Genomic DNA, 5,573 nt, shown 5'->3' with positions numbered 1-5,573 from the left:
AACGCACATGCCCCCGACCGGAATCGAACCCAGGACCCCTCAGTCCGCAGACCGACGCTCTATCCACTGAGCCAAACCGGTTTCAGCAATAAATAATAGTTTAAAAGAAATGGAAAGACACCCATGTTCATGGGCTAAAGGATACAGCATGGTAAAGATGTCAATTCTCCTCAAATTAACTTATAGATTTAACATAACTGAATAAGATTGTTTTACATATAGACAAGAAAACTCTAAAATGTAAATGTAACTGAAATAAGTTTGAAAAAATAAAGTGAAAGGAATTATTTTGCCCACCTTTAAGATTTTTTTATATAGCTACAGCTAACAAAAGCATGGTATGGACAGATGGATAAATACATTGATTAATGGAACAAGATAGAGAACCTAGAAATAGCCCATACAGGTATGCTCAATTGATTTTTGACAAAGATGCCAAAGCCATTCAGCGGAAGGTTAGTCTTTCCAATAAACAGTGCTAGAGTAATTGAACAACCATATGTCAAAAACAAAACAAAAACTCAGTCTAAACCTGAAATCTTATACAAAAAAATACAGGAGAAAATTTTCAGGACCTAGAGCTTGGTGAAGAGTTCTTAGAAATGAAACTGAAAGCATAATCCATAAACTTAAAAAATTGATAAATTAGTCATCATAAAAACTTTTGCTCTATAAGAATGACTAGGAGAAAACATTTGCAAACCATCTGACAAAGAACCTGTGTCTAGAATATATAAAGAACTCTCAAAGTTAAACAATTTAAAAAGAATCTAATAAAAAATAATGGACAAAAGGCGAGAAACCAAGATGGCGGCATAAACACCTAAATTGATGCTTCGCACAACAATTTCAAAACTACAACTAAAAGACAAAACGGACATCATCCAGAACCACAGGAAAGCTGGCTGAATGGAAATTCTACAACTAGAAGGAAAGAGAAAAGCACACTGAGACTCAGAGGAGCTGCAAAAGGCTGAAGTAGGGAGACACGAGCGGAGAGGACTGGCGGCTGAGGGCGTGGCTGGCTTTCTCAAGCGGGAGGGAGACAAAAGCTCCCGACTGTGCTGAACTCCAGTTCCGGGTGAGACCCTGGGGACCCAGACTCATACGGGGGTAATCTGGACTGTCAGGAAAGGAGAAAAGCACACTGAGACTCAGGGGAGCTGCAGAAGGCAGAGGTACGGATGTGTGCGCACGCGGAGAGGACTGACTATGGAGTGCACGGCTGGCTTTCTCAAGTGGGAGGGAGACGGAAGCTTCCTACTGTGCCGAACTCCAGTTCCGGGTGAGACTCTGGGAACCCAGACTCATAAGGGGAGAAACTGGACTGTCTGGCAGCGGGCAAAACTCGAGGGGGGCTTTCTCTCAGAGGTGCTTGCAGTGATTACCAAGGGACACTGAGACCCAGAGGCCTCATAGGGCAGGGCTGACGGGAAGCCAAGGCTGTCTGGTCCACCCTGAGACTCCGCCTCATCCAAGCTGAGCACAGAGGCTTTTGCAATTTTGCAAGTCTTGTCTCATAAGGGTGTCTCCAGCACAGAAGTTCTCCTGGCATAGACACAGTTGATCCTCACAGCCAATTGGCCTGGAGGTCAATTGCTCCCAGTGATATCAACAACAATCAAGACTTAACTACAACAAGGCCGAGAACACAGTCCACAAAGGGGCACCAAGAGTGTCCATCTCAGGTAACTGGGGAGGCTGAGCCACTGGGCCCTATAGGACACCTAGCGCACAAAGCTACTCTACCAACTCAGGGAAGCAGCGAAAATGTGGAGACAAAGAAACAGATCACAAATGAAAGAAATGGAGGAAAGCAAACGACTGGATATGAAAAAGGACCAACTAGAAATTAAACATACACTGACTGAAATAAAAAATATTATACAGACACCTAACAGCAGACTAGAGGACCGCAAGAATCAAGTCAAAGATTTGAAATACAAAGAAGCAAAAAACACTCAACCAGAAAAGCAAAAAGCAAAAAGAATCCAAAAATTTGAAGATAGTGTAAGGAACCTCTGGGACAACCTCAAGCATACCAACATCCGAATTATGGGGGTGCCAGAAGAAGAGAGAGAGCAAGATACTGAAAACCTATTTGAAGAAATAATGACCAAAAACTTCCCCCACCTGGTGAAAGAAATAGACTTACAAGTCCAGGAAGCACACAGAACCCCAACCAAAAGGAATCCAAAGAGGACCACACCAAGACACATCATAATTAAAATATCAAGAGCAAAAGACAAAGAGAGAATATTAAAAGCAGCAAGAGAAAAACAGTTAATTACCTACAAGGGAGCACCCATACGATTGTCAGCTGATTTCTCAACAGAAACTATGCAGGCCAGACAGGAGTGGCAAGAAATATTCAAAGTGATGAATAGCAAGAACCTACAACCAAGATTACTCTACCCAGCAAAGCTATCATTCAGAATTGAAGGGCAGATAAAGAGCTTCACAGATAAGAAAAAGCTAAAGGAGTTAATCACCACCAAACCAGTATTATATGAAATGCTGAAAGGTATTATTTAAGAAGAGGAAGAAGAAGAAAAAGGTAAAGATAAAAATTATGACCAACAAATACATATCTATCAACAAGTGAATCTAAAAATCAAGTGAATAAAAAATCTGATGAATAGAATAAACTGGTGAATATAATAGAATCAGGGGCATAGAAAGGGAGTGGATTGACAATTCTCAGGGGGGAAAAGGGTGTGGGGGTGCAGGAAGAGACTGGACAAAAATCGTACACCTATGGATGAGGACATTGAGGGGAGGTAAGGGCAGAGAGTAGGGTGGGAACCAGGTGGAGGGGAGCTATGGGGGGGAAAAAGAGTAACAATTGTAATAATCTGAACAATAAAGATTTATTAAATTAAAAAAATGAACAAAAGTCATGAACAGACATTTTACCAAAGAGGATATATGGATGGCAGAAAAGCACATGAAAAGATGACCATCATCATTAGCCATTTGGGAAATGCAAACAAAAACTACAAACAAAACAAAACCCACTACATACATATAAAAAAAAAATGAAAGAACTAGTGAGCTCAGCCAGCGTGGGCCGGTGATTGAGCATCAACCTATGAACCAGGAGATCACGGTTCGATTCCTGGTCAGGGCATATGTCTGGGTTGCGGGCTTGATCCCAGGTATGGGGCATGCACGAGTCAGCCAATCAATGATTCTTTCTTATCATTGAAGTTTCCCTCTCCCTTTCCCGTCCCCTCTGAAATGAATAAAAATATATATTTTTAAAAATAGTGACAATCTCAAATCCTGACAAGAATGTGGAGAAAGGGATTTATTATACACTGTTGGTGGGAATGTAAAATAATTTGACCAACTTGGAAACAGTTTGGCAGTTTCTTACAAAACTAATCATATACTTAATATACTACTCACCAGTCACCACCATCACAGGTGACCACACCCAGTCACCACATCCAGAAAAATTAAAACTGATGCTCATAAAAACTGATACAGAAATATTCATAGAAGCTTTATTTGTAATAGCCCCAAACTGGAAACATCAAAAATGTTTTTCAACAGATAAATGGGTAAGCAAACTGGTACAATAAAAAGGAACATTGATACATGTAACAACTTGAATGGAATTCAAGGTTACATACTGTATGATGCCATTTGTATAACTTCTTGAAATGGCAAAATTATACTGTTGAAGAGCAGATTAGTGGTTTCCAGGGGTTAGGTAGAACAGTGGGAGGATGGAGAATGTGGGGTGATAGTAAATAGTACAAAGGGTCCTTTGTGGCAATGAAACAGTTCTCTACATTCATTGTGGTGGTGGTCACATGAATTTATACATGGATAAAATTGTGCAGAACTACACACACACGTAAAAACTGGTGAAATCTAAGTAAGGTCTGGAGTTTAATAGTAATGTACCAGTGTTGGTTTATCAGGATTTTGGGGGGTGAGGGTTTAAATTGATTTTAGAACAAGAGCCAGCAAGAGAGATTATTATTCCACTTAATTATGTATTTATTGGTTGATTCTTGTACATGCCCTGACCAGGAATCAAATCTGCAACCTTGGTGTATTGGGATGAAGCTCTAACCAACTTAACTACCCTGCCAGAGCTGATTTCTCAGTACAGTAGGTCCTTGGGTTACGTGGGAGATCCGTTACTACGGCGCGACATAACGTGATTTTCTCAGTAAGTGGGAACCCACCTACATAAGCACCTAGGTCACTCACATGGAGCACATACACAGCAGTAATGAAGTGAAACAGTAAAATAATTTAAAAGAAAGGTAACAATTCCTGACCTTTACTTGTGGTAAATAAATAATAAAAAACATAAAGCACATATGTACATACGCCGAAATGACAGAACTTTTTTAAATAAATAAATGGGAGATGGCGATGTAACCACGAAACGACTTACGTCGAGTCCGATGTAACCCGAGGACTGCCTGTACTGACAAGTGTATCATGGTAGTTTTAAAATGTTAACATTAGGGGAAACTGAACAATGGGTATGCAAGGAGCTCTCTCTACTGTCTTTGCAACTTTACTGTAAATCTAACATTATCCCAACATTAAAAACTTATTTTTTAAAAAGCAATTTTTTTTTCATTTTAAGTTTTTAATGAAAGTTGTATATAAGATTACTTTATTCCTGCATCTTCTCAATTGTTTCTTCCTTGTATTTTCCCTTTTCTTTTCCTACTTGGCGAGATTTGGCTTCACGTTCAAGGATCTTTTTGCGGTCTTTGTCCAGCTTTAGTCTAGTGATAACAACCTTGCTGGGGTGAATGCCCACAAGAACTGTTGTACCATTAGCTTTCTCCCGATGCACTCGTTCAACGTATATGACATATTTCTTCCTGTAAACCTGGACTACTTTGCCAGCTTGCTGCCCTTTGTAATGTCCTCAAACAACCTGAACTTAATCATCCTTTCGGATGGGCATGGACCAAACATTGTACTTCTGTCTCAGCTCTTTGGAAAGAGGAGACAACATAATCTTCCTTCGAATGTGGGAAGGTGCATTGAAATGCCTTTTACGGTTCTTGCTCCGGTCAGAAGTCACAAAGGGATTGAACTTCATTTTGATCGCTGGCGCTCCTACGATGGCCGCAAGAGGGAAGAGACCCACACACTGTTTCCGGTTCTCAAAGATTTTTTTTTAATGTGACACCTCTACTAGAATGACTAAAATTGAGAAAAAAAACAGCAGTTAGACAATGGTGTGGGGTAATAATCTATATCCCACTAATTTCACTTTTTTAAAATGTTTATTGATTTTAGAGAAACATTGATTGACTGCCTCCCACATGCATGCTGGTCTGGGATCGTCGATGAGGGATCAGGCCCCCAACCTGGGCATGTGCCCCGACTGGAAATCGAACCAGTCACCTTGTGGTGCATGGGATGACGCTCAACCAACTGAACCACACTAGCCAGGGTATCATTCTTAGTTTTATTGCCAGCAGAAATAAATACATATGTTCAAAAAAAGACGTGCTCCAGAATGTTCATAGCAGCTTTATTCATAATAAACAAAATTGGAAAGTCCAAATGCCTGTTCACAGGATAAA

The 5,573-nt window shown here is 40.3% G+C and overlaps 1 pseudogene across 1 annotated transcript; it reads right to left on the bottom strand.

Moving 5' to 3' along the window:
- Positions 1–2,691: 2,691 nt before the first annotated feature.
- On the bottom strand, positions 2,692–5,373 carry LOC307098111 (large ribosomal subunit protein uL24-like; annotated as a pseudogene). Its single transcript has one exon. The product of its transcript is annotated as a large ribosomal subunit protein uL24-like (transcript).
- Between the last annotated feature and the right edge of the window lie 200 nt (positions 5,374–5,573).

This window comes from Cnephaeus nilssonii (assembly GCF_951640355.1).
Source record: "Cnephaeus nilssonii genome assembly, chromosome: 4".
Classification (NCBI taxonomy): domain Eukaryota; kingdom Metazoa; phylum Chordata; class Mammalia; order Chiroptera; family Vespertilionidae; genus Cnephaeus; species Cnephaeus nilssonii.
This window is presented reverse-complemented; position numbering and strand designations above follow the sequence as displayed.